The 18817-nt window shown below is 39.7% G+C and overlaps 1 protein-coding gene across 12 annotated transcripts in view; it reads left to right on the plus strand.

Moving 5' to 3' along the window:
* The window catches only part of LOC110124626 (ankyrin repeat domain-containing protein 26-like), a 42229-nt gene extending 23600 nt beyond the window's left edge, over window positions 1–18629 (plus strand). For 10 of the 12 annotated variants that reach the window (XR_011489441.1, XR_011489440.1, XM_070472190.1 and 7 more), the window contains 3 exons: window positions 10384–10429; window positions 10893–11086; window positions 11551–18629. The gene's annotated coding sequence lies outside the window, so the exon portion shown is untranslated. Of the gene's footprint in view, window positions 1–10383; window positions 10431–10892; window positions 11087–11550 lie in introns of those variants that run through there. The other 2 variants (XM_070472185.1, XM_070472187.1) reach the window with 2 other exon arrangements.
* Window positions 18630–18817: the final 188 nt, after the last annotated feature.

Below are 18817 nucleotides of genomic sequence, written 5' to 3' on the forward strand. Positions count from 1 at the left end.
TAGACAGCTTTCTTTTGTATTTTCATTACAAGTAATTTACTACAGTTTTATTATCTTTATAATGCACTCATTTCTTAAACTCTGCCTTTCATTCTGCCATTTGCATTATATATTTTTTACTTGTTATTTACCCTTAGGAAAGTGGAGAAATGTGCATCATTTTTCACACAAGTTGAGAGACTATTTTTTTCCTATTAATCAATATTTCTTTTCAGTGATAGCTGTATTACCATGATGAGGCAAGCCAGATAAAATTAGAGGAGCTTGGCTGGCTGCTTTTTAATCTGCTGTCTAGGTTGGTCATAACTTTTCTTCCAAGGAGGAAGCATCTTTTAATTTCATGGGTGCAGTCACCATCTGCAGTGATTTTGGAGCTCCCCAAAATAAAGTCTGTCACTGTTTCCATTATTCTCCCATCTATATGCCATGAAGTGATGGGACTGGATGCCATGATCTTATTTTTCTCAATGTTGAGTTTTAAGCCAGCTTTTTCACTCTCCTCTTTCCCTTTCTTCAAGAGGATCTTTAGATCCTCTTCGCTTTCTGCCATAAGGGTGGTGTCATCTACATATCTGAGGTTATTGATATTTCTCCCAGCAATCTTGATTCTAGCTTGTGCTTCCTCCAGCATGGCATTTCACATGGTGTACTCTGCATTTAAGTTAAATAAGCAGGTGACAATACAAAGCCTTGACATACTCTTTTCCCAATTTGGAACCAGTTCATTGTTCCATGTCCAGATCAAACTGTTGCTTCTTGAACTGCATACAGGTTTCTGAGAAGGCAGGTAAGGTAGTCTGGTATTCCCATCTCTTTCAGAATTTTCCACAGTACTTTTGATCCACACAGTCAAAGGCTTTGACATAGTCAATGAAGCAGAAGTAGATGTTTTTCTGAAATACTCTTGCTTTTACTATGATCCCACGGATGTTGGAAATTTGTACTCTGGTTCCTCTGCCTTTTTTCCATCCAGCTTGAACATCTGGCAGTTCTCAGTTCATGTACTGTTGAAGCCTCACTTGGAGAATTTTGAGCATTACTTTGCTAGCATGTGAGATGAGTGCAATTGTGCAGTAGTTTGAAGATTCTTTGGCATTGCCTTTCATTGGGATTGGAATGAAAACTGACCTTTTCCAGTCCTGTGGCACCTGCTGAGTTTTCCAAATTTGCTTGCATATTGAGTGCAGCACTTTCACAGCATCATCTTTTAGGATTTGAAATAGCTCAACTGCAATTCTATTACCTTCACTAGCTTTGTTTATAGTGATGCTTCTTAAGGCCCACCTGACTTCACACTCCAGGATGTCTGCCTCTAGGTGAGTGATCACACCATCATGGTTATCTGGGTCATGAAGATCTTTTTTATATAGTTATTTTATGTTCTTGCCACCTCTTTTTAATATCTTCTGCTTTCTGTTAGGTCCATACCATTTCTGTCCTTAATTGTGCCCATCTTTGCATGAAATTTTCCCTTGGTGTCTCTAATTTTCTTGAAGAAATCTCTAGTCTTTCCCATTCTACTGTTTTCCTCTGTTTCTTTGCATTGATCACTGAGGAAGACTTTCTTGTCTCTCCTTGCTGTCCTGTAGAACTCTTTAGATGAAGTTGAGCAGTTTTCTGATGACCTACAAGACCTTCTAGAACTAACACCAAAAAAAATGTACTTTTTATCAAAGGGGACTGGAATACAAAGTAGGAACTCAAGAGATACCTGGCGTAACAGGCAAGTCTGGCCTTGGAGTACAAAATGAAGCAGATCAAAGGCAAAGAGTTTTGCCAAGAGAACACACTGGTCATAGCAAACACCATCTTCCATCAACACAATAGATGACTCTACACATGGACATCACCAGATGTCCATTACACATATAATTTTATGTGTAAAAACCTCTATATTTAACAAATAAATGTCGGCAGTTTAAATTCCAGAAAAATAATGAAATGATGAAAAATCATTTTAAGCTGTTTGAATCAGTCATTCATTTTGAAATCTGTCCTTACTGTCATCAGGTTTATAAACTGCATTGATTATAAATGCTTATCACTCATGAAATAATATATATATTTTTAAATTTCCGTGCTCACATTCTGAGCTCTGTGCTCTCCTCTTCATAAGAAATGACCTCTGTCTGTAGGTGAGTCATGTTTCCTAGGCCAGGTTCCCCTTTATCGAACTTCTAAGAAAATCCCAAAGGCCTCTTCTCATTTTGTATGTCTTGGTCTCGGTTGGACTTCCCTAGTGTCTCAGACAGTAAAGAATCTGCCTGCAATTCAGGAGACCCAGGTTTGATCCCTGGGGTGGGAAGATCCCCTGGAGAAAGTGAAAGTGAAAGTCACTCAGTCATGTCTGACTCTTTGAGACCCCATGGACCGTATAGTCCATGGAATTTTCCAGGGCAAAATACTGGAGTGTGTAGCCTTTCCCTTCTCCAGGGGAATCTTCCTGACCCAGGGATCAGACCAGAGTCTCCTGTACCGTAGGCGGATACTTTACCAGCTGAGCTATCAGGGAAGCCCTATTCCCTGGAGAAGGAAATGGCAACCCACTCCAGTGTTCTTTCCCAGAGAAGCCCATGGACAGAAGAGCCTGGTGGGCTTCAGTTATGGGGTCACAGAGTCAGACATGACTGGGCGACTCACACTTGGTCTCTGTTAGGTCAAACAAACAAGCAGTGTTTTTGCTGCCAAAGTTCTCTTTAAAGCTTTTAGTGTCCTGTGAATTTGATTGGGGTTCATGCCATTGGAAAAGTTACCCTCAAAAATCTTTTTTGAAGGATGCACCACACTTTGGGCTTCCTGTGAAACTGTGCAGGATGATGCATTTAACATTCTTTTGCTCTTAAGATCCTTAAAGGAATCTCAGGCACCACCTTAAATCTTTCCAGGGTCTTATCTTACAGTCTACAGGTTTTACCTTTAGACCATGTTTTCCTGGCAGCAGCCTAGGTTTGATCTTAGCCCAGAAGCCATTTCTGTCTTTTAGCATCATGTGGCAATTGGACATGTGGAGATGCTGTAAAGGGGATACAGATACTGTATCCACTGAGTCTTGATTCCTTTATATTTAATATATATTTAATAGTACTTTTTGATTTTTCTGATAGCTTATCTCTCTCATTGATTTACTTTCAGCTGCTTCATAGGAAGAGTCTCTGTCCCTCCATGTTTCAGTGTCAGTTTCTTTTGCCCAGAAGCAATAACCGGCAGCATCTTCAAGGACCATCAGGCTTCTGTTTACAATGTTGTGAAGCCCACTGTGTTTTCATTTCTTTCTCTGCATCCATTCAGGTGCCACCTACCTCCAGGTTCAAAGGCATCCTCACATGTTTCAGCTCTTTTTTAATGGCAGTACCTCATTTGGGGGCATCACCTACTCGATGGATACGAGTTTGAGCAAGGTCCAGGAGTTGATGGTGGACAGGGAAGCTTGGCTTGCTGCAGTCCATGGGGTCACAAGGAGTCAGACATGACTGAACTGAACCCCATTTTTAATATCAGTATCTGTGCCAGTTATTTATTGCTAACAAACTGCATCAGAAGCCACCTCAAAGCCTAGTGACTCAAATCAGCATTTCCTTTGTTCACAAGTCTGCGTTGGCACGAGGCTCAGTGAATGAGGCAGATCATTTCTTCTCCAGTCGGCATCAGCCGGGATGTCATGAAGGTGGGGACCAGAGTCATCTGAAGACTTGTTGATGCACATGTCTGGCAGTTGGAGCTGGCTTTTGGATGGGACATTAGGTGGGGGCAGTCAGTGGGGGCACTGACATGTGCTCAGTATGTGGGCTGTGCTTCTTCACAGCGTGTTGACTGATTCCAAGAGTTGGCTTCCCCACAGAGCAAAATTCAGAAGCTATTTAGCTTTAAAATTCACACAGCAATTTCCTTAGATTCTATCCAGTAGAAATCAGTTACTAGAGCTAGCACATACTTAAGGAGAAAGAATTGCGTGAGAAAAGTGTCAAAGAATTTGTAGACATGTTTGAAAACCACCAGCTCCACTGATGTCGACTTACCAAATAATCTTTCTGTCTAAGGGAAAGTTCTTTCCAACTCAGTGTCACTGAAATTCTAGCAAATATTTTTTGTTTCTTTTGTTTGGTATGTTCTCTTATTCTGTGGAAAGTAACAAAGGGTTACAAGAATGAGACATTTTTTTTGTTTTTCAGAAACAACACCTCCCTAAACTTTAGGAGATGGGATTTCTTTAACCTTGTGAATCATTTCTCTTTGGAATGCAATTCAAATTAGCAAAAAGACTTTGTAGTTCAGAAAAAGGCTTATTGGATTAGAATCCATGTTTATAAGATTTATTAATTAGAGTCTTATTTTCACAATCTTCTTTTGGGAGGTATTTATTAACTCAGCCCTGTCTAACTCAATACAGGATACCTCAAACTTCTTTAAAAACCATGGGACAAGATGGGGGGAAGGAGTAAGAGACATTCTACTAAGAGGTGACTTGTAGTCATTCTATGGAGAAAAGATAGAAAAGTACCACTGTAGAACAATAAGAGAATGTAAAATCAAGTGCAAATGTTGTGTGACTCAGATGATAGTGAAGGATATATTTTGTGACTTCTTGGTGGTTTGAAGTTCTTTCTTGATTCTCTGAGTAATTCCAGGTCCTACATTCTACACTACAGATACCATTGTATGTATTTGATCCTTAGGTTGAGTTAGGCTGTGCCCAGTCCACTTCACTCAGTACCAAATGGTATTGTTTTATTCTTGCATGTTGATCATCTTCCAGCAGAGCTGGAAACTGCATGTTCACAATGTCGGCTCCTGCATGCAAAAAATCAAGTTCTTCAACAGGAGTTATTATCAATGAAAGGAAGGCAAAAGAATTGTGAGAAACTAGAGAAAGAGAAAAAGAAGTTGGAGCAAGAAGTAGTGAAACTCAAAAGTCATAGAAATGCATATGATAGAACACACTCAAGTAGAGCAGTACAAACGGGAGATTGAAGAAGGAATGAGGCAGGATCTCGTAGAGAAATTAAAAAATATCAACCTAATTTTGCAGGTTAATTTGTTGATCTGTCATGTGCTTGAATTCACCTCACTGTAAATTACATATTGGATGTATACAGCTTATGTGTTTCCTCTGCTTCCCTTAGAGCAGTATGTTTTGTAGATTTCTGGAAGGGGGCACTTGTTTCTCCTTGTAAATATTTCAGTTTCTATCACATTTATCACTAAACTGATCTTTCAGAATGCTTCTCACTAGAGAATCCTTTTACTTATAAGACCAATTGGTATAAAACAGGACTATGAGGAGGAAAAAAAATATGTGGTTTAGTGCTGGTGCCATCCTCTGGAATTATTCTTAAGTTGTCTTGTTCAATTTTTAAAATTTTCGCTTCATCCTCTTAGTTTTTGAATTGTCCAGTTCCTTAAGTACTGCTATAACATTGATTCCACATTAATTTTATAATTCAGGTTTAATTCATTTCATATTGATGATGATTATTTTAAAGTTCTGTTTTTCTTTTTTTCACATTTAAAATCACTCTCTGAATGACTGTCTCAAAACTAAGTGGAACAAATATAATTATTCAGGTTATAATCATTAAAAAAATGTATATTTTAAAATTTGACTTAGATACAAGCAGCAGCTCAAGAAAACTTAGAGCAGTTACAAGACCAGAATATTGCTTCCATAAGAAGTCAGAAGAAACTGAGAATTAACGACTTGGAATCTGAAGTCTCCAAGATGAAAACTTCTCATGACTCTAATAAAACAGAGTTAGAAAAATATAAGAAACTCTGCCTAGAACAACTAAAAACTAATAAGTCATTGGAAAGTAAACTAGACAAGTAAATCAAAACCCAGAATCACAGAAAATAAATTTAGTCCATTCCTCTCTGAAGCCTAATTTTTATAGAGCCAGGTCCCTGAGATTAGTACGAAGTGAAAGCTAACTAAATAGTCACTGCTAGAGGGCACTCTAAGAAAAATTAGTAATACTATATCCTTGTAAGTTTTCCTACACTAAATGAAAGCATGCTTGTGAAATAGGGGGAAATTAACACAGGGCTGAAAGGCAGGATAATTGACAAAGTGGCTAAACTTAACATGGTGTCCTGACTGAGGGTGTGTGGAGGATGGAAGGGGCAGATCCCACCTGCAGTGCCGAGTCCAGCTTTCCCCACTGTCTGAAAGCAGAGCCCTCCTAGGACGCCTTCCATAGGCCAAAACAGCATAAAGCAAAGAAGCAGGTACCCGAGCACGCATTCTGCTAGTCGATGCTAAAATGAACATGCCCAAGTGAAGCACAGGTGCTCCCAGACAAGGTTCAGGGCTGTGGCGACTTGATGCTGAGACGTGGGGTGTGGCTCCCAGGGAAGGAGCTCGGAGGGGCCAATCTGCCTGCTTGGGGAGCGTGATGCCTCTCACTGTAAAAACATACATTGAATGCTGTTTTGACTTTTTGCCTTTTTAAATGAAACCAAAAATTCTCTTCCGATTTTTTTTTTTTTTATTATGAAATACAGGAGCCCATGTAGGCGTTTTCTAGAAGTGAAGTAACATAAAATGAACTTTGGAAAAGCAGGGGATACTTGTCCTTGTTACTGGGGCTGTTTTAGCCCTTTTGTCACCCATTGACTTTCTTGTCCTCCCCTCGAGATTGTGGCTCTAGAAGATTCCTCAGAGCCAAATGCTTAATTTCTGCATGGTCATGAGTGGAAGGTACATACAAGAATGGTGAACGTGGCTCTGTGGGAGGTGTGCTGCTCCATCTCTGAGCTCTTTCCTGGAGGCAGGCGTGTCCCAGAGGCCGCAGGGGTCTCTGTGAGGTCACCTCCCGTTCTCTCTGACCCCCTTCATCTCCTCTCCCAGCTGTGACTTCTTACCTGAGGAGCCCAGACACACGTGCGCTTCTTTAGAGCAAGGTCACAGCTGTCACTGTTTACAGTGGGTCTGCTCTGTTTTCAGTGTTCTAACAGTGTAATGGGAATGCCACTTACTATATGGCAACTTAACAAATGCAAGTCACTTAGGGAAGCATGAATGAAACTGGTTTTCCATCTTCCCCAGGAAAAATGAGAGGCTGGCAGAGATGAGCACCAAACTTGAGGTGGAGAAACAGCAGAGCAGATCTTTACTCAGAGCTCTCACCACGAGGCCAGTCCTGGAGCCCCCTTGCATTGGAAATTTCAATAATACTGAAATGTTCAAAACAAATCTTTGTCCAAGAGCAAATGTAGAGTTTTCCACCTCAGTTCCACTCCTGTCAAATAACAGCATGGTAACTTCCTTGATGGAGGTTATTTCTATTATCTTTTTTTTTCCCTTGGGTTTCAGATTTCTTGTATGAATGATTCTTGGTTTTAATTTGAACTTCTGAGTTGTTTATTTGACTTATATCCACTAAGTAAAAGTCATAATTAATAAAAATTGTGATTGTTTTTTCTCCTAGATTTCTCATTTTTAAGAGATACTCATTAACTTCTTAAATTTACTGAAAAGCTGGATTTAAATTCTACAATAGAAATGAAATCTTATTGCCAAGTAACCGAAAGTATACTTTCAGATGTTTGACTTAATTGATTTCACTTTGGCAGTGGTTCATAATCATTTCTGAGCTCTGCTGCACCCACCGCAGTTTTTCTACCCCTAAGCATAAGTGAATGACTGGCATCTAAACACTAACCACATATGGGTGTTTTTTTATTTGAAGGAATCCTAGCTAAATCCTTTTTATGAATTAAACAAACTTGTAATACTAAATCAAAAGATTAATTTTTGATTTTAGGTTATCATTTTTTGTCATTTTCTTACACAGGAGTACATCTTTAATTGCTATTTTACTTATAGCCTTTTAATTTAAATTTCTAGAAAATATCTTTCTGAGCAATTGTAAAATGTTTCTAAATTTGTAGTTAAAGGAAACATTAAAATTTTTTAAATGAAGCTCCCTTTTGTCTCTGTCTTGACAGCATCTGGATGAATGATGACTAAGGTAGTAATGACAGGGAGTCTTTAAATTGCAACTAGTTTTCATCATGTACCCATTGTGATTAAAATATCCAGTCAATGCACATGGGTTTATGGTTTTGATGGTGTTTTCATGATGTTGGTGATGCAGAGAAAAGTTCAGTTTAGTTCAGTCGCTCAATTGTGTCTGACTCTTTGTGACCCCATGGACTGCAGCATGCAAGGCTTCCCTGTCCATCACCAACTCCTGGAGTTTACTCAAACTCATGTCCATCGAGTCGGTGAGGCCTTCCAACCATCTCATCCTCTATTGTCCCCTTCTCTCTCCTCCTGCCTCCAATCTTTCCCAGCATCAGGGTCTTTTCCAGTGAATCGGTTCTTCACATCAGGTGGCCAAAGTATTGGAGTTTCAGCTTTAGCATCAGTCCTTCCAATGAATATTGAGGACTGATTTTCTTTAGGATGGAACAGTTAGATCTCCTTGCAGTCCAAGGGACTCTCAAGGGTCTTCTCCAACACCACAGTCCAAAAGCATCAATTCTTCGGTGCTCAGCTTTCTTTACAGCCCAACTCTCACATCCAGAGAAAAGCAGCCCTTGTTAAATGCAGTCTCAACCTGTTTTCTCATTTGGCTTCTTGCTGTTGTAGAAGAGCAGTCTAAGGTTTCTTTGATAGCACTGTGGCTATGTTGGGTCTTAGTTCTTGAGAGCCATGAACCTGGAGGATGTGCTTTAGCTGTGCAGTCACAGTGGGCCTCCAAACACTTCATCCCAAGTCAGATACTTCCCCACGCAGGCCTAAGAGGAGGAAGTAAATGCTTGCCCACCGTTGCAGGGGCAGGCTGCCTACTGTAGAACCAAGTTCATGGTGCTATGGGCACGTACATCTTTTCAAAGAAGAGATTCGGAACCAAGCAAGCACTTCTTAGTTCCTTCTCCCAGACTCACCTGTTAGGTAAATCTCCTCGCTTCTCATGAGGAGAGTAGGAGTATAAGTCCTCCCCTTGAAACTTCAGGCTGAGGAAATGAAGTTCAACTGTAATTTCTGAATGGATTTAGATTATAGTTGAAATTACACTCATACTTTTTGTATATACCAACTAATAATGAGAACTTGGATAGAAATATGCTAGACAGTAAAGAGAGATCTGTTTTGTGTTTTACATTTTGTCCTAAATAATCTAAAATGTGGATAATTCATTTGTTGACAAATTTTAATAAGTCAGGTTTTATTGGAGGAAATGAACATCCTTTTAAGGATGAATCTCTTCAGTTTTGGCCTGCTTGATTCAACTAAAGATTTTCTTCTTCAGGTTCCCTGTCCTGTGTTTAAAAAACTGTTATGCTGTGTAAATTAACTATGTCAACTGCTACAAATAGGATTTCAATAAGAATTTATTCTTGTTCATGCCTTTAAAACATATAATTTAGTTAGAAAGCTACTATGTCATGTCATGCCACAAGCATTATTGAACTATATAACAGGGTTTTACATACTCGTTTTCTCTATGTTTTAGTTAGAATTTATGTGTTTTTTCTTAATATGAGGAAGTAGCTGGCATAGGACTCCGGACTCAGTAAGAAGGCCATTGGCTTTATTACTACTTTTGTAGAATTAGGAACTTTGTCTAAATCGATGACTCATATCCTTACAAAATTTTTTTTTCAAAATAAATAACCTTTCTTTAAAACAAAACAAACAAAAAACTGTTGTGTGGAACCGTATTATATAAAACGGAGACAAGTATAGAGCCCTTTAGCTAAAGGAGCATTCCGAGACCCTGGCAGCTGTGACTTCTGTTCCTCAACCCTGCAGTGACCCCTGTGGGACCTTCCCCTTCTATGGTACATAGTTCAGAAACTAGCACTTATGAGAGAACACTTCTCATTAAACATCTTCAGAATTAAATCTTACTGGCACATTGTTTTCTTGTGTATAATCTTCTCACCTTTCTATGTTTTCATTAAATGGAAAAGTTTAAATAAAATCACAGAGTGTTCTCCTTATAAACATTCAACTTCAAACTACTTCCTCCATTTGAACACGACCCTCACCTAGAAATCAAAATAAAGGTCTCAGAAGTACATATTTAGGGCAGGAGCTGTTAGGTGAGGAGATGGTAATCTTGTGGGTCATTCCTAGGATTCTGGGTCATTCCCTAATCTCTGAACTTATGTGTACTCAATAGACTGACATTTATTGTACTTTTATCAAATTAATCTAAATAGCATTCCATATATATGTTCTCTGTTATCTAAAAGCAGAGTAAGTAGGAATTCATTTTCTTTTATTTATGTGATTATTTTTCTCCTAAGTAATCTTCAAGTGAGGTATAGTCTCTAAAGGTATTATTTAACTGTCACATGTAGTAAGTTGTATATCATTTCTATGATAACATCTCTTGTTTAACTTAAGCATCAATAATATTTTACTTATTTCAGATGCAGCAGAAGTTGGAAAAGAGTAGAACTAGAGAACTAGAAGAAGGTATGTTGCCAAAACGTATGAATTAAATTTAGACATTGATTTCTGAAATACTGTTAAGAGTAAGTGGCATCTCTTTCCATTGTTTGTATAACAGATGCTATGTTATATACTTCTTCTTATACATAGCTAATGAAAAATGTGAAAACATGAGCAGTCATAGTGAAAAATATCCTTATTCATTTATTGTGTTCCTTACCTTTAAAAAACATCTGAAAAGGTCTATGTATTCCTTTTCATTTCTGACTATATCCTTCCTCCACTGCCTCCATCCCTGGGGAACTGTCAGCCTGCACCCTGACACTATTCTCAGGAGACGTGGAGTTCATCAGCATCTCCAGTGTCTGTAGTGGTTAAGGCTGGGAACCCAGACTCAAGCAGTCACGTTTGTTTAGCTGTCACTTGGTGGGTGACTTTAAAATCTCCCTGTCATTCACTTTCTCACTAGTTTATCTTTTATCCTCAGGAAAAACTCCAAACACCCACATCAATTTGGGTCCCGCCAAAGAAGTCGGCCTTATCTCTTCACCACCCTCCTCTGCCCCTCAGCCCTGCATCTAACCAGCCAGACTGTGTAGGATCCCACAGGAGAGCTTCCTCACCTCCGGTCTTTGTACGTGCATCTCCCCTTCGCCTGCTGCGCTTTCTCCTGTCCTTCAGGTAGCCACTTCCACAGCACCTGCACCAGAAAGCCGGCAGCATTGACACAAAGCTGGCTGTCCCTTCTGAGTGTTCCTTGTGCCATCTTTTGTGTCTGAGTGTTTATGACTCTGCATGGAAATTGCCTGTTCATCTGTTTTTCCACTTTATAGCGTATCATTTTCAGGGTGAACTGGGTCACCTTCAGCTTGTACTTCCATGGCTTGTCACAGCACTTTGCACATAGTGACTGAGTAAATGAATGAAGGATGAGAAAACCAGAAGCTCTGACACTCAGCCACACATTCAGTAATGGGCAAATCATGGAATTCTCTTGTATTTTGTGTCATGTCATATATAGATATGTTTCATTCTCGGAACATTAGGAAAGGTCTCAGGGTTTTTTTTGACACTTTGTTTGTTTTAGCTGACACTTTGTGAACTCAAGTATTTTAGATTAAGAATGTAATTCTATCTCTTTCCAGGTGCTGCTGAATTTGAATCTGAATACTTCTAGAGTGTCCTCTCTATTATCTACAGGTGGACCAAATCTATACCAGGCCCTACCTGTGAAAACATCAAAATAAGATATACAGATTTTAGTATGACAAAAACCACTACAATGTTGTAAAGTAATTAGCCTCCAACCAATAAAAATAAATGGAAAAAAAAAAGATATACAGATTTTGAAGAAAAAATATATCATTTGAAAACTCAATAGTAAAAATTTCCCTGTTTCCTTGACATGTTTAGTTCTCATTAAACATCATGAGAAAATCTTTATTAAAGGAAAGTATTCTTGTGTATGTATCATGAAACTTTATATGGCATTTTAAGCCATGTTTCTCTACGTCTAACTTACTTTTAAGCAGAAACATTAGCACTGTTGAGTTTTCCGTATTCAAAGTCAACGTGTTAGTCACTCAGTCATGTCTGACTCTTTACGAGCCCATGGACTGTAGCCCACCAGGCTCCTATGTCCCTGGAATTCTCCAGGCAAGAATAATAGTGGGGAACCATTCCCTTCTCCAGGGGATCTTCCACACCCTGGGATCAACTGGAGTCACGTGCATTGCAGTTGGATTGTTTACCATTAGAGTTACCAGAGATGCTCTTTATCAACTCAAACTGAGCCCTAATACCAGCTGTTTAAACAGCATCAGAACAACCATACTTGTCATTACTATTTAGTGGTGTTGATTGATAGTTTTTTTGTATTTTCTAGTTTTTATCACTATATATAAACCTAAAGATTTAGCTACTGCTGTTATGGCTACTGTCAATGTTTTGAGGTATTTTAACTGTTAATATTGGCATAAAACTTACTATATGTAACTTTGAACATTGATTCATAGATGTTTCCTCATGGGGAAATAAGATTTACCTGAGTTTTTGCCTTTTAAATGAATTAATTAACTTTTCATAATTTTTATTTTTAATTAGAGGATAATTACTTTACAATATTTTGATGGTTTCTGCCATACATCGACCTGAATCAGCCATAGATATACATTTGAACCCTCCTTTCTGAACCACCCTCCCACCTGCTTCCCGATTCCAGCACTCTATTTGTCACAAACCACCAACTTTGGATTCTCTGCACCATACAGAAAATTCCAAAAAGACACGTGTACCGCAGTGTTCATTGCAGTATGTCCATAGCTTAAAAAAAATAATCTGAAAAGGTCTATGTATTTCTTTCATTCTTTTCATTCTATGTACTTCCTAGCATTTACAATAGCTAGGACATGGAAGCAACCTAGATGACCATCAACAGATGAATGGATAAAGAAGCTGTGTATTATTCAGTTATAAAAAGGAATACATTTGAGTCAGTTTTAATTGACTTTTTATTTACTTTTGGAAAGAGTCTTAAAATTAGAGAAAAGCTCCTCATAGATAAATAAGATTTGCCTAAGACTTTTCACCTTTTCTTTACCTATCAACTTATCTATTTTTGTTTGATTTTTGGAAAAAGTCTTAAAATTAGAGAAAAGTTCCAAGCACCAGACAGACATTTTCACAAAACTCCCCTATCTCCCATATATCCTCCTAAAGTACCATTTATCTTTCCTAAATGTTATTTGTTCCCCCATAAATGCCCCTCCTCCCCCAAGTCACCTGTTTTCTAGATGTCTTTATCTCCTACTCCCTGTCATTTATTAGGTAGTATATCAACTCCCAGTTGTAGCCTCCCCTTCAAGTCACATTTCTGTGTGAAGGTTTGCATGTTGTTGTTATTGTTGAGTCGATCAGTTGTGTCCAACTCTTTGTGACCCCATGGGCTGCAACACTCCAGGATTCCCTGTCTGTCACCATCTCCCAGAGTTTGCTCAAATTCATGTCCATTGAGTCGAAGATGCCATCTAACCATCTCATCCTTCTCCTCCAGCCCTCAATCTTTCCCAGCATCAGGGCCTTTTCCAATAAGCTGGCTCTTCACATCAGGTGGCCAAAGTATTGGAGCTTCAGCATCAGCCCTTCCAATGAAAATATTCAGGGTTGATTTCTTTTAAGATTGACTGGTTCATTCTCCTTGCTGTCCAAGGGACTCTTTAGCACCACAGTTTGAAAGCATGAATTCTTCAGCACTTAGCCTTATGGTCCAAATATCACATGTGTACATGACTGCTAGAAAGCTATTATGTGTTTTTTCTCATGGTTATCTGCTTTTATCAATTTAATTTGCAGATTCCCAAACACAAACCTAAGAGGGTGGAGCAAGTGCTTTCCTCCAAAATTCCAAGAGCTGACAAGTTACTAATGCTCACTTAATCCTGATCCCCTTTTCCTTCTGTCCTCTCAAGGTCTGACCTGGCAGAGCTCCAGTTTCATGTGAGACTCTGATCCTTCTCCCCCCCTCACTCTCTCCATGTCTAGGTGCTGCACTGCCCAGTGATCCTACTACTTTATTTCGTTAATTTGTATCTTCTGATGATGATTGCAGATGTCCTTTCTATAAATTTTTCACCCTGCTCCTCCCCTCTCATTTGTACCAGACAATCTTAGGTCCCACAACAAACTTCTTGAAAGGTTTGCCTGTATCTCTAACAACCCTAGACTGTCTTCCCTCTTTCCCTCAAAACTGCTCCCAAGTCACTGATGACTTCCACATCACTGAATCAAAGCCACACCTTTCCAGTCCTTGTCTGTCTGAATTTCTGCTTCCTCTTGGTGTTCACTGTCACTGACCAGGAACTGGGGTTTGAAGGGCTGGGAGCAAGGCCTCTGCAGGTATCACCCTGTGAGCAAGAGGAACCAGACTAAACACAAGGGAAAGGAGGTTAGTATTTTTATTTCCAAGTTTGTTTTTTCTTTTTTTTTAATTGCAGTAGCTGTCCATGGGCTTTGCTGGTAACAAAATCTGTCAAGGAGCCAGATCTGGGCCTCATCCCTCCTTGAAATATAAATTCTTATGGAGACGGAGCATCTTTGGGGGATCTACTCTGAGCTATAATATTTAGTTTCCTTGGGGAGATGAGACTATGAATCCTTTCAGGTTGAAGCAATTCATTAGATGAACGGCTGCAGATATCTGCGCTGAAGAGCTCAGACGATCTGGCTTTTTACAGGACCACTGAGAAATCCCAGGGAAGTTTGTTTCCCCCCAGTTTCCCCCATTGTGCCTAGAAGAGTTTTAGACCCCAATTCAGCCACTGTAACCAGTCCAAGGAAACTTGAAGTTGATGATCACCAAATCCTTTTGGCTTGTCTTAGGCAACATTTAATCAGCAAGACCTTAGCATTAGAAATTAGCAAGAGAAATTGGTCTTAGCTGAAGTCTCCCAGTCTTAGATTGAGACATCTAAGCAAGTCTCCCCAAACTTTAGGGACTACCTTGGGAAGCACGGTGGCTTCTTCCTTGGGTTTCCATATTAACCTTTTCTACCTGATCCAGGGCATTGTAGGGAAGCAAAATTTGTCACCCCAAAATGTGTCTCTTCGTCAAGAGAATGACTTTAGGCAGAGTATTTTTAAGAAACAAAAGACTCCAAGTCTTTCTTTTGGCCACCTCCTTAGCTGTTGAATAGTTTAGATAAAGGGGCTGGCCCAGGAAGAGAGCTACTAGAGATACCGAGAAAAAATGTGGGCCAGGTGTGGTCAGGGGAGCTCCAAATATTTACAGAGAGTTCCAAACACTTGCTTTTCCATCTCCACGTGAATCATCTTCCTCCACTTTGTATTCCCAAACCACTACCTACAACATCCTCCTTTAGCTGAAGATGGTATTTAAAGTGAAGGTTTCAACCAGTCTGGTGAGTTACTCAGGTTTTCTGGGACTCACCCATATGTACAGAAGTATACATGTTGTAAACCTTTTGTTTGCTTTTCTCCTGTTTATCTGTCTCATGTTGATTCTTAACCAGCCAGATGAAACTAGAAGGGTAAAGTTTTTGTACTCCCCCATGGCACACCCCTGAGTAGAGGGAGCTATGCTAATTTGCAACTGGCATAGACTTTGCCTCATCTGCAAGGAAGACAGCTCTGGCAAACTGTGATCCATACAGCAGCATCAGCCAGTGAGCTGACACTCACCCCCACTTAGGTGTAGGTAGGGTCATTGTGTTACCCAGTCATGTTGCTTCCTGGAGAACAGGCCAATAAATCAAGAGATGAGTTGTTGGGGCAAGGAATAGCGACTTTGTTTGGAAAGCTGGTAGATCAAAATAATGGTGGACTCATATCCCCAAGAACCATCTTGGCTGAGTTAGAATTCAGGCTTGTTTTACACTAAAAGGAGAAAGAGTGAAGTCAAACCCTTCCGGGTTCCCATCAGCCTCTGAAGGGGATGTATTAATTCCCTTCCTGCAGTCATTGACAGCTGGGCTTGGTCAGGATGTTTCCTAGGAGCTAAACACAGGTATTTTATCTTAATGCTCATTATGTGGGAAGCAGGGCTCCCAGCACTGAGCCACTGTGTATACTTGAAGCTTATAGACAACATCCTGTTAGTGCTGCACTTGTAATGAAATACAAAAGGGTCTTCCCTATTACAGTTGTTGACTTCAGCAAAAGTCAGAGACAGATTTCATAGTGCCTTTCATGAAAGACAAATCATGGAGTCAGTAATTCTCCCTAATTTGAGCAAACTCCATGAGATAGTGAAGGACAGGAAAGCCTGGCATGCTGCAGTGCGTGGGCTTGCAAAGAGGTGGACATGACTTAGCGACTGAATGACAGCAATGCGCCCTAAAGAGCTCTCTGAAACAGAGCCGGGAGGCCCATGAGTGTGACATTTGCACGTCTCAGCCTAGAGGGAATCTGTGCTTCAGATCATTTGCTTTCCATTTTGAAGTCCTCCAGAACACCTGCCAGAAATTCAAGCTGCTTCTCGGACCACCCCTGCCCTGTATACCTCATGATTCTGTAAGGCCAAATATTTCCTGACTCATATGAGAGTCAGTCACGGTTCTCATCAGGCAATTTTTGACAACCTGTGGCTTTTTGTCTTCATAAGCCCCTGCCTCTCTTTCTCGGAACGCTTTCAGTTTAACCTGAATCTCTCTGTCTTGAATTGCACTTTTTTTTTTCAGTTACGGATTTAAATACTAACCATATCTGAAATATATCTTCACAAAAACATCTAAATTGATGTTTGACCAAACAACTTGGATCATAATCTAACCAGATCGACACATAAATTAACCTTCACACCAGACAGTTATTTTAACTATCAATTTTAAGGAGAATATTGAAATCATCTAGCATTTCTCCAATTCTTGGCTAGGTTTTATGGAGAACCTATAACACAACCTATACATTGCTTCCTGTCCTCCTGCAGGAGTTTGTCAGAGTTTGTTACCCAACCAAACTTGGGTCCATTTGCCCAGTGCACAGTCAAACCTATCTGCTGATACCAGGTTGTGATGAAGGAAATTGTGGTGTTTATACCAAGGTGCCCAATGTGGGGCCAGACTAGGAGAGCAGAGGGCTCCTTCTCCAAAGACACAAACTCTCTGATGGCTTCCAGGGAAGGGTTTTATTGTTGTTGTTGATGTTGTTTTTAATGTCAGTGATTGACTGTTAAAGCAAGGCAAGCTTCAAAATATTGCCCAGTGTATTTCCAGTAGGAAGAAATAGCTAGATATAGACAAATATAAACACACACACAGGAGTAGGTATACAGAGAGCAGTATAGCAATATATGTCCCCAAGTTTTATATTAAACAGCTAATGTTTTCTTTCCAAGGAGGGTAGGCTGGTTTATTTTATTTTATTTTATTTTTAAAATTTTTTTTTAGTTCTACCAGTTTATTGCTACCAACCCATCTCCCTCCACCCTCGTGCACACATGCTCAGTCATGTAATCCCATGGACTTCAGCCCGCCAGACTCCTCTGTCCGTGGATTTTTCCAGGCAAGAATACTGGAGTGGGTTGCCATTTCCTTCTCCAGGTAGGCTGGTTTATGAGAGAATTAACAAAATCTTAAACCTTTCCCGATAGTTAGAATACTTTGGAAATAATGAATGCACTTCTTAGTAAAGTAGAAAGAAGAAAAATATGTGACTTAGGTTTCCTACAGACAGAAACCATTTATTCAAAAATCTTATTTTATATTGGAGTAGAGCCAATGAAGAATATGGTGATAGTTTCAGGGGCATGGCAGAGTGACTCTGCCATACATAAACATGTATCCATTCACCCCCAAATTCAGGGGAGGATTTTTGAAAGGCAGTGTTAGCGCTGAGGGTGTGAGGTGCCCGATAACTGGTGTACCTCCTTCTGGATTGGTTGGTGGTGAGCTAACTGGGTGGTTTTAGGAGTCAGTATCGGCAACCATGATCAGGTTTCGTTGGTCTGGGGTAAACATAGATGTAGCCAGCATGCAGTTAACTTCTTCCACCTGGTGGGGGTGTCAGTATGTGCAGAACTCCAGGATATGGTTTAGAAAGTTCTCTGCAGCCCTTGAAGAGGAGTTAAAGGTCCTTGACTTTGTTTGAAGGTTTAACTGTTGTTATTTTGTCTTGCTGAACTGTTCTCATTTGTTTCAGCATCTTCTCACTTCTCTGATTCCTTTTGCCCTTTGGGACTTTGGCAAAAGGCTAAAGCTCTTCTACAAACAAACAGGGACCGTGGGGAGGTCCCCGCAGGGTCCACTCCTTCCATTAGTTTTTCTTTTTAGTGTGTCCTCCTTTATTTTTAATAGATTCAAGAGGCAGAGGGAAGGTTTCTAGTTAGGAGGTTTTCATGTGTAACCCAACTAGGCTGCGAAGTCTAGAAAAATCTCTCTTCTTAAAATAATCTGTCGTCATATTCCCCCACCTCAGATATTCAATGTGTATCATATCCTTCAAAAGCCACACACCCAAAACCAACCGATTTCAGAGTCTAGTCTCTGTTCTGGATGCTAGAGATGCAAAAACAAACAAAATGTGGCTTCTCTCTTGTTGGCTGTTACTGGCTGTCACTGGGCCCCTCAGTGCTCATGACTCATTGGACTGAATAAAGGTACATTATGAAACTGCAAATTAAATGGAAGGAAGTCATAGCAAAGACCACTTGGCTTCTGAGATATTTATTAGGAGTTGTAAGGATTTGTTCTAAAGGGATATAAAGCCTTGTTCCAGCAGGAAACAATTCTTAAACTTTATTAAAGTAAATTTGACTTACAGTGTTGTGTTAGTTTCAGCTGTACAACAAAGTCAATCAGTTTATATATATATATATATATATATCTCCATTCTTTTCAGATTCTTTTCCCATATAAGTTGTTACAGAATATTGAGTAGAATTCTCTATGACATACTGAA

Source organism: Odocoileus virginianus, chromosome 9 (assembly GCF_023699985.2).
Source record: "Odocoileus virginianus isolate 20LAN1187 ecotype Illinois chromosome 9, Ovbor_1.2, whole genome shotgun sequence".
In the NCBI taxonomy this organism is placed as follows: Eukaryota; Metazoa; Chordata; class Mammalia; order Artiodactyla; family Cervidae; genus Odocoileus; species Odocoileus virginianus.